The sequence below is a fragment of the Gallus gallus genome, chromosome 13 (genome assembly GCF_016699485.2).
Source record: "Gallus gallus isolate bGalGal1 chromosome 13, bGalGal1.mat.broiler.GRCg7b, whole genome shotgun sequence".
NCBI lineage: Eukaryota > Metazoa > Chordata > Aves > Galliformes > Phasianidae > Gallus > Gallus gallus.
In genome coordinates, this window is record NC_052544.1 from 2644868 (window position 1) to 2655712 (window position 10845).

Genomic DNA, 10845 nt, shown 5'->3' on the forward strand with positions numbered 1-10845 from the left:
AGCCATGCAGCTGTCCCTGGGTGTAAAGAGGCCTTTCTGACCTGATCCTACCATGCCATGGACCCTTTGATTGTTCACCTGGAGCAGTAACAGCTAGCCATTAAACAGCATTTAATGGCCATGGCCAGAGACTCCATGTATGGGACTGTGCTGGCATCGCTTTAGGAAGGGGAGGGGATTGGCTACTGGGGTTGACTAGCTCAAAGCAACACAGATATAACGAAAAAACCTGTGTTATATCACATGTTCATCTACTGCCTGCATTCCACCTCCTGCCGCAGGCGCTGCCGCTTCCCTGCATGCCCCGGGAACTGCGGACTGTTCAGGTGCTGTGGGGCTACAAGGACAATCTGATCTGCTTCAGCTTCTTCTATGCTCTTTGCTGGGTCACTTCTTAGGAAGAAGGTGGGTCATCCCATATGATTTCTTTCCCCTCCCTGCCTTGGCCACCATGTCCACCCTGGGAAGGTGATTGCCATGGCCCAGAATGACGTTTCTCCCTCTTAGCAAAGTGAGCTTGCAGCGCTGAGCCCCTCTCCCCAGACTGAGTGCTGTCAAAATTGCTGCATTCCAAAGGAGCCTCATTCTACAGGTATTTCCTTTCTGCTCTGCTATGTGTCTGTGTATCAGTTAGGAGGCTGAGAACAGCTGAGCATCAGCGATCTCCTTGTGCTGTGTTCCATCCTGCGGCTCGTCGCTCCATCACTGAGGTACATTATCCTACTCTCTAAACCAAGCATGTGCCCAGGAGATAAACCAATTGTTTTTTTGTGCTGCTTTCTATTTAGATCCATAGGCTTCATTTCAGCTCTTTGGCAATGCTTCTTCTAACCTTGCTGCAAGAAGTCCTTGTGGCCAATGCATCCTCCCTAACGAGGCTGACGGGCTGCTGGCGAAAGGTGCCAGAGGATGGAAGCTGGCATGCTGAGGGCTTCTGTCCTGCGGTGCAGGCTGCTGGTGAGTGGGACTCCTGGAGGAGCTGGGCTGGGGCAGATGGAGATGCTTGGGATGGACAGGGGAAGCAAGGGGATGTCTGTGTGTGTTTGTAGGCAATAGGGTTGGAAACTCCAGGAGGGCTGAAGGAAAACCCTTCCTTCTCTGTACCTTGGTCATCAAAACCACGTTTGCTTGAGTAAGCTAGAAGTACCCCTACTAGGGGATGTATGCACTGTATGTAGGTGTGTATGCACATATAAAAATACCTATTAAAACGTGTTTGCCTGCATTCATGGAACACCTTTGCGTGGTTTGAGACAAGGAGTCTGATTTTTGAAAATGTGTGCAAAATGTAAATTTTTATTAGAAGAATATTCATATGGGCTTTATTGCAAATACCTGGCACCTACTGTAAAGAAGTTCTCTGTTTGGAACTTGTGATGTGTCTTCTGAGCTGTGGATGAGTAACTGGCAAATAATTGTAGTGGCTATGTACAAGTTTACAGCTTCTTGTTCTCTTAAGTATATGTCCATTGTGCAGCAATGGCTGTCATTTTTAGCTTGGTTGATGTGGTGATCTCATGCACAAGAGCAAATGCTGCTGATCCATTACAGAAATCTACTCCTAGAGAGCTCTGAATGAGTGCACAGAGCATCCAGGATGGCACGTGTTCTGCTGGGCCAAAGAGTTCTGTGTCATCAAACGCTGCAGTTTTGCTTTTTGTTGTGGCAGGGATCTGCCTTCCATTGTGCTACTGAAACATCATCAAAGCCAGGAAATGGGAGTGCCATTCCAGTGAAAACCTTTGCAGTGCTGCAGCAGAGAGCCTTAAATTCAAAGCAGGTCTGTAGACTTGGCATCTTTGCTAATAATAATACAGTATGTGCTGAGAGCCCGTCTGGAGGCTGTGGGAGAGGGGTTGTGCTTCTGTGGTGAGGAACGGGGCAGCTCTAATGATTTATTCAGCTCTAAATTGAGGCAAATTGTACTGAAAGCTGTAGGATGCTCCTCAAACATGGAATTTCTGCTTCCTAAAGGAATGAATGCTAGCAACATATTCTGCAGTGAATGTTCCTCTTTCTAATCTGTTTTCTCTTACCCTTGTTTGGTTTGTACTGGTTTTGCTCCATGTACTGGGCTGTGTGCTCTGCTGATTCCCATTCCCTGGTAGGAACCAATATGCAGCAGTCTATTATTTCTAAGGCAGACTCTTCTAATTCAGTCTTAAAACAATAATTTACCATCAGTTACTGTTAATTTTGTGTTGTCTTTTCCCAGTACTTTAAAAATCAGAACTAGAAGGCGCTGCATTAGGCCAGTGAATGATTCCAGCTTACACTGCCCACACATTTGGGAAGGCTGCTTCATCACTTCACTGCTACATTTGTCAGTAAGTAGTTATAACTATTTTATCTTTTTTTAATCATACATGTTGTAGAACATGTGGCTGTGTCTTATTCTGTGCTTTCACAATGCTGGCATGTATGCAAATAACCCTCTTTGGACATCTGAAAGCAACTTTTAAATACAGCATCAGCTCTTAAAACTCAGAGGAGCAAGGCATGCCAGCAGTTTAATTGAATGAGATTTTACACAGGAACTTAGAAAAAAGCTGGACTAACATGACAGTTACCTGCTGCAAAATCGAGTTTCTTTAGAACTTCAAATACACGTATTTGAATCCCCTCTCCAAACCAGAAGGTTTTGGATGCAAAGCACATTATGTCTGTTCAGCCTTCTAACTTCGTGTCTTGAAGCAATCAAACCCAGCACGCCTCTTAGTACCTGTGCATATGTATTTTTGTGTTTCATGCTAATATGTTCTAAATGGAGCATTGAGTCATTTGCCCCAACACACCGTGTGCACACAGCCTCACTTGGCATAAACAGCTGTATGATCACAGTGCTGCTGTCTTCCCAGCAGGGAATGCACTGCCACAAGGTCTGGCCTGTTCCTTCTGAGCTACTAAGGGCCGATTGATAGACCACTGATGTAAAATGTTTGTTGTTTTGGTTTTGTTTCTTTGTTAAGGTAAAAATACACTTTAGGAAAGATGGTGGAACAATAGCTCTGCTAGCTGCCCTCCAACTTTGCTGTCGCTCTCATTTGGCTGTTAAGACCTGCAAGTTCAGTACAAACACACATGGCTACTTTGCTTTCTTTCAGAGCTGGTTTTTGAGCATTTACCATGTGTTCAGGGGATGTACTTCTGCAGGGGCTCTCTGGAATGTGGTGGGAATGCAGCTGCCTCAGAAATAGCTCAGAACTTACCTGAGAACACATGGCACAACTCTGAACTCGAGTTTGTCACATCTGGTGACGTTGTGGCCATGCATTTGGGTGCAGATGGTCCAAACATAAAAGGTGGGCATCTCTGTCCTTTTTCCCACCTGAAATGTGTTTTAGGATTCAGATTCAGGAAATATCTTATTGTCTTGTTTGCACTGCCACTTTGTCTTCAGTTTTTGGTGCTGATTCTCATAGTTTTCAGAGCGTGTGACCAGAAGTTAGCCTGGCTGTGATCACACTGCATGTACAGCCTCAGAAACTGCTCTGGGAATGCCTAAAAAGAGCCACTTCTTATTCCTTGAAACTTCTGCTGCAGCTTTGTTTCTTCTGGGACAGAACATAATGACCTGTGATTGTCAGGGTCTGTGTGGATTTATTCTGGGTCTGTAGGGCACAGCGAAGTGCATGAAGTGCAGGCTGATGGCACTTCAAGGACATTTCCATTCAGGTTGGATTTCCAGGCTGCTATGTTAAGGTAGGGGAGTCATGGCACTGAGGTCTGTGTGTAGGGTCTTTCAGGCTGCTTATGGGCTGTGCTGATATCTGCAGTTCCTGTTGCTGTGTGCTTGCAGCCAGCATCCCACTGCCGAGCTCATTCCACTCATGTCTTTCCCAGGTGTATTGAAACATGCAGGAAGTTCTAAAACTTGGGAGTTTCAAAAGCAATGTGGTGTTTGCTTGCAGGCAAAGTCTTCAGCCAGAACTCCAATAGAGACATCCCCTGGAGCCCAGCGATTGGGGACAGAACGGGCTGGATTGGTTGGGGGCAGCACCAGGCATCGAGCTAACCTGCAGAGGTCACCGTGTGCCTAGAACTAATTTGACATGAGCTTTTTCCTCTGGATCTGCATGGTAACACCAGCAGAATGTTGCAGCGTTTGGACAGTCATAAACCAGAAATGCTAAACAGCTAGAAAAATATTTCAGCCTGCTATTGAGATTAAAGCAAGCCCCAGACAGCCGTGTAACTGTCAGATGAACCGAAGCGTGGCACGATGCCTTGCAAGGGACGGCAGCTCAGGGCTGTCCAGTGGCCTCTAAATGCTGCCTCAGAGCCCGCAGCATGGCCGCACAGGGCCCTTCCTCGGGGAGGTGTAGGATGGCCAGATGTGGGAGCGCGATGGAGATGCGCCACGAGCCCCGTGCCACAGCGTGACCCCTTGCAAGGGTCTGTGGGTTGGCTCTGCGCGTTGGCTGCAAACAGGAAAAACACTGGAGTGCAACTGAGAAATATAAACTGAGACTGTTATTGATGGGGAAAATGCAGTCCCCACGCTGCATGAGTCATGTAATCCACAATGCTTTTCAAGCTTAATTTGAGAGAAGCAGAGGTGCATGGAGGATGGTTTCAATTTCCAAGCGCTGCTTTTTGACCACTCATGCTTTTGAAAAGTCAAAATAATATCTTGGCTCCAGAATGACTGTGAAGCAGAGGTATTCTGCTCCTGGCCCATTGCCCGCTCACCCTCTTGAAGCAGAGCTTATAGATTGTGATGGAAACATAACAGCTTATCCTGCCAAAGAACAGGTCATCTGTTCTGCAGCCTGTGAACTGAGGAATGATGGCTGCAAGTCGAGAAGTTGGACCGAGTGGAATCAAAGAGGTTGAAATCTGGATAAATTGGTAATTTGCAGTTGCACCTAATTTTTTTTAAAAGGAAAAAGCTTTTGACTCGCTGTGTGGTTCTGGTTGAGATGAAAGCATCCTGAGGATGCTAATTGGGAAAGAGATGAAGCCTGATTTTGAGGCCAAGTGAGTTTCTTCAGAAGATCTTTGGTCGTATGATATAGTCTCCATGGAAATAAATAGGAGGCATTACTTTCAGAGCAACCTACCTATCGTGACCGTGAACCTTTATACCCTGACTGTGTTCTCACAAGACTTTCTCCCCACTGGCATAACGCCTTTTGCCTTAATAACCTTTCTCCCAATTTATTCTCATGTAAATGGGACTTCTCTGGAGTTCACAAGCCAAATTTAATCTTGGATATGACCCCAGAATACTGTAACAAGTTTAGAAAGTTGATGTTTTACAACGGTTTACTCAGATCTTGGTCAAACTATAGGTGTGATAGTTCATATTCTTAGGGTATCTTAATTTACGTGACAATAGGATGCATCAGAGAGTTGTCACAAGGCTGTGAAGGTTGTGAATGCTTTGTTGTTTTCAGCACCAGCATGTGAAAAATACTGGAAATGAGGACTGTAGTTTTTTTGTGCTGAGATGAGCCTCAGTATCAAACTCTGTTGTAGAAAATGAAATAAAACAATTGATATTGGATAAGTTTTGTGCTTTCTGAAACCCTCACTTGCTAAGTTATTGTTAGTTGTGACAACAGTGTGAGTGTGCCAAGGGAAAGGAGCTGCAGTCACTGGTTCTTGCCTCAGCACTGGAGAGAGGTTTCTTCCAGCATCAGTCTGGAAATGCAAGGTTTGAGTTAAGCAGAAGTGAACTTATAGAGTGAGAGGGAAAGTGTGGAAAAGTGAAGCAGGTGTACGAAAGGAGATATGTTGGCTTGTGAGCCCATTCATCAGTTAGTAAATAGACGTAGGTCGTTCCAAAAGTACATAGGTCACTCCAAAAGTAATGCCTCCTGTTTATTTCTGTGGAAACTTCAACAGATACGAAGAGCACAACAGCTCTGTTTCATAGAGCAAATTCTTAGCTACAGAAAACTATTTTTCAACATAGCGTAAGAAACCAGAGTTTGCATAGTCATTCTCATCTACTTTGCAGGCATTGAAATACCAAACATGAGTCTCTGGGCCTTCTGTGTGCTAGGTCCAGGGCTTCACCTTCGTGCTTGTTGTTGCACAGACAGTTGTCCAACCCTACCTAAAATGTGTGACCAACTGTATGTATTTCAGGTACAAGCAGGTTAGGGTGCACATTGCCTTCCCCACTGTGAGGCAGGGACTGTGCTTAGACTGTGGCTGTGCCACTGGTACTGCCTGAGTGGCACATACTGAGCAGGTGTTTGGTGGCACCAGGGCCATTGCAGAGCTGGGCTACACCTGGGTCACCTCTGTGGAGGTGTGCTGCTGCAGCTGTGATGGGTCTGGCCACTTGGCTGGTTGTATCTGGGAGATGTTCAGTGAGAGCCATGGAGGGAGGCCCGTCCTATGGGATTGGTAGCTGCAGCAACACTTGGAAGTAGCACAGGTGGGATAAGGTGGGTGGTGGAAGCATGAGCCTTTTGGAGTGTCGACAGAGCAGGCCCTACCCACGTGTCCTCCTGAAGTGTTCTTCCTTGAGCAAGAGCTGGAGAGTTCAGTCCTGGAAGGGTATCACGAAATGCCATGAACTTCACAGAAAGTCAGTAATTTGGGAAATCTACTTCTTAAAAACTATAAAGTGCTATAAAACTTGCCTCGTTGCAAGAGAGAGCTATGGAAATGCAACAAGATTTACAAGTCGTTCATCCAAAGCTGCAAACTGGTGTGTAGGTCTGTGCAGCAAGAACATCAGTGTCTGTTAAATTCCCCAAATTAGCTTAAACATTCCAGAGAAGGGATGTAATTCTCTATTGTGCAGGGAAGGAATTCACCACTCCCCCAGATTTTCTGCTTTCCAGGGACTCGAGCAAACCGGCAATCCCAGGGCAGTCGTTTTCCCCCATTAGTAAGCATGCCTGGATTGGCAGCGGATGTGCTGGGACCTGTCAGAGGTTTGGGTGCAGTGGGGCTGGGCTCTGCACAGTGGTCTGCACACAGTGCCCAGCCCAGGCTGGCAGGCAATTTGAGTTTATATCATGGTTCTCAGGTTTGTTGCACATTGTATGGTGCCAAACTTGTCAACTGGTTTTACTTGCAAATAAGTAGAGATGCATTACTATCTGAGTTACGTTTATGTATTTTGACTCTGGTGCTTCAGTGTTGAACTTTAACTTAGTGCTGGCTTTTTTAGTTGGAACCTGATACGTTACTATCACAGTCAGCCTTTCCTGCTAACGAGAGAAGCCTCCCATAGAAAAAAGCCTGAAGGCTGCATCCCCTTCTTACCAACAGCACCCGTGTGCTGTGTCAGGAGTGGAGCTGTGTGTGCAGGGTGCTGCCAGGTGTATTTCAGTTCTGGGATGATTTCTGCTCGTTTTGAGAAGTGTTTGGTGGGGAAAAAAAAAAAAGTAGGAAGCAAACTGTGCCTTCAGCAAAGAGAGTGCTGGCCGGGAAGGCACAAAGGGAGTGTGACTGGTGAGGAGTGCAGCAAGTGGCTCTCGGACCTGTCCCGTGCACCTGGCCTCACAATGATGGTCAGTGGTGCCGTCTTGTGTTATGGGAGCGGTGGTTGTGGGAAAGGTTGGGTGCAGCTGCTGGAAACACCTGGGGTTAAGCGAGCTGGAGGAGCTTGGGATGAGAGGAGCAGGGATGGCTGCAGGTCTCTGGGCGGGAGGGCAGAGGACAGCTGGCTGTCACAGCCGTCTGTGCAGGTCGTGCACTGCTTGTGTGCTGGCAAGTTCACTGGGCAGTGGATTTTTGCTTACACTGGAAACATTTCCTGTACATCTACAAGTGAAACGAAAATGACTTTGAGAGAAAACTCAATGGAAACGACTTGAGCATCCTTCTGTGAGTAGGAGCTAATTTGGGAATATCTCCAGAGTTGCAGTGGCTGAGAACACAAAGCAGTACCTCTGACTCCTTCAGTGCTCACTCCGGCTGCCGGCGATGCATGCTGTGTGCCCAGACAGCCGGCCCTGCAGCGAGGCACTGCTCCTCCATGCCTGTGCTTTGGTTCTGACCGTACAAATGAAGCTTAGAGACGTCACATCCTTCAGGTTCTTCAACACATTGGTCCCAATTGAAGGATGAGAGGAAAGTGTTTCAAGGCATGTTTTTGCAAACACTGCCATCTCTGCAGAAAGAGAACTTAAATCCAAGTTGTTTATCCTCAAAATCCATCTTGAGTGACTCTTCTGATTAGGACTGTTAAGAGATATAGGGGAGTCAACTCTTTGCAAGGGTGGAGAACAGCAGGACAGGGGGAAATGGTTTTAAGTTGAAGGAGGGAAGATTTAGGTTGGATGTCAGGGGGAAGTTCTTTACAGAGAGAGTGGTGAGGTGCTGGGACAGCTGCCCAGAGAGGCTGTGGATGTCCCGTCCATCCCTGGAGGTGTTCAAGGCCAGGTTGCATGGGGCCCTGGGCAGCCTGGGCTGGTATGAAATGTGGAGGTCGGTGGCCCTGTGTGTGGCGGGGAGTTGGAGCTTCATGATCTTTGAGGTCCCTTCCAACCTGGGCCATTCTGTGGTTCATGTTGTGAGAAAGGCGGTACAGCTCAGTGCCTTCGGAGGAACAGCTTCAAGGAATTTCTTTTTAGGCTGATATATTTTGATGAAAAATAGGTAAGTTATGTAGTATACAATTCACGGGAGTTCAAGAAAGTGATTTTTTGATAGTGCTTTGTAACCATTTCCTGCCTGTGTCATTTAAAATGGTAAAGAACCTGATTTTTGAAGTCTGTCAGGCTTTTAGCAATGACCAGGACAATTGGTTAGGAGAATGAGAGTGTTTTATTGTTGTAGCCATAGGTTCAGTTAAAAGCACTTAGCTGGGTGTCATTTTGACAGACCATCTGGCCATCATAATTTGGGGACCTCAGAGGTGGTTGGTTTCCATAATGACATTCAAAGGCATCTCAACCCAGCAAGGTGACAGTTTGCACTGAAGGCTGACTTTGGGTGGATGGATTCATGGCTCACACATAAACCTGTGCATTGGAGCCTGACTTCAGCTACATGAAGAACTTTATGGAATGAACCCTCAGGGAGCACATCTGACCTCCATTTAACCAGGTCTCAGGGAAGTCTGGAAGGCTGATGGCCCTGCAGATAACCACAGGCTTTTGGTTAAGTGAAAGTTTATAACTGTACAGGGAAGGCAACTTAGGCCATAGAAGAAGTGGCAAAATCTCCCAGAGATGCTCTGGGATTTATGGAATTAACATTTCTGAGTAGGGAGGATTAGAGTGGATGCAGAAGGTTCTGTAGGTTCAATACCAAATTGAAAAACAAATGCATTGGGTGGGACTGGCCTCTTTGGGAGCCCAGCAGAATGGGATGAAGCAATGACTAATAAGGTAGTTAAAGCAAATAGTGTTGGAATAATGGGCACTGCTGTTACCCCATGAACTGGGGGTTTCCATGCATTTCTGTTATTGGAAAAGAAGTACCAAGCAGCCAAGTAGCTATATGTGTTTGTTCTCCCCAAAATGTAGGCATGAAGAGTTTTCTTTTCTTTGACACTTAATGTAGGTCCAATGGAAAAGGATTAATCTGGGGGTACATGAAAATAAATGTATGTGGTGCAAGGGACAACCGGGAGGCACAGAGATGCAGAGGCACAGCTGTCTCAGGGTGCAGGCAGAGCACCTTCCTTTCAGGCAGGCAGAGGTGAATCATGGCTTTCCACCTTGTGCGTAGCTCAGTTTCTGCCTCCCACCCTTCCTGAGCTCTTTCAGAAGGAGTGGTTCCAGGTCAGCACTATCCCCCTCCCATTCGGAGAAGCTCCAGCTCTTCCGGCTGTCCCCAGGGATTTGTGTCCCAGTGCTGAGCTCCAACCACCTGGGCTGGGGCTACGGCTCAATGCAGGGCTGTCTGTGCTGTGGGGCCACTGCGGCAGCGCTTCCAGAGCACACACAGCCCTGGGGAATGCCCCACTCAGCTGTGGGGCTGGTGGGGATGGTATTCGGGTAACGTCACCCTGGCTGCAAGCCACTGAAGCAGATGATTTATTGTTTTCTATATGAATCTGCTTTTAAAGCTTCTCATATAGTGTTACAGATGATATCATGCCGTGTTAAGTACTTACAAGATCTGTTTCAAGCTTTGAATGTATGCAGAGATACGGTCTTGGCAATCATAATACTTGGTCCTCTTTTTCTTTGGAATTTGAAGCTATTTGTGTTCTGCTTTTGTTTCTCTGAGTATGCTCAGGAATGGAGACGTAGCCCATTTTGTGTTTATCATACGTTTAATGTCTTCCTCTCTGTTGACAGCCTGACACCTGAGGACAGGTCACTGGATCACAGTTCCTTACTGCCCTGCAGCTGGGGAAGGAGTTTGCAGCCCTTCTGCTGAGAAGACAGGGCTGGGTCTGCAGCCATTAAAAGGAGCAGAAGAAGATTTCCTCGAATTCCTGCATTGCTGTGAGCTGACACAAGGGCACGGCGCTCCACGCAGCAACCACCAGATGTGCAGTGCAGGGTGTGTGTCGTGGAGCTAATTTGGTTGTTGCCTAGAGAGCAAGGAGTTAAAGAGCAAATGGTTTGCAGATAGGTGTCTGGAGAAAATCCTGAGCAGCACTGTTCCTTGGATGATTCACTTGCACATTCCTGCTGCAGTAACCAGAAGCTGAAGGAGCTGAGCTCATAGGCTGAGTCTGCCTGTGCACCCTATGGTAGTTTGCACGGTATGGATTTGCTAATGAGGGAGGGCCACAGTGATCATTACTTATGCAGCATCTCAGGAAAGATTAATGGCTGTATATCTGGCTCTTCTCATAGCCCATAAATCTTCACTGCAGTTAATGAGTCTTTATTGATTCTGTCAGGTAGGGTAATTTCCATTTCTTTCATCAAGGCACGTTAAATACACGCTTATCTACTTTTCTTTTCTTATTAT

The 10845-nt window shown here is 46.7% G+C and overlaps 1 long non-coding RNA gene across 1 annotated transcript in view; it reads left to right on the forward strand.

Moving 5' to 3' along the window:
- The window catches only part of LOC101748278, a 212718-nt gene that overhangs the window by 112590 nt on the left and 89283 nt on the right, over window positions 1–10845 (forward strand). Inside the window, exons 11-16 of the long non-coding RNA XR_005839572.2 lie at window positions 282–405; window positions 593–710; window positions 789–957; window positions 1670–1780; window positions 2216–2327; window positions 10221–10428. This is a non-coding gene — a long non-coding RNA (uncharacterized LOC101748278). The remainder of the gene's footprint in view (window positions 1–281; window positions 406–592; window positions 711–788; window positions 958–1669; window positions 1781–2215; window positions 2328–10220; window positions 10429–10845) is intronic.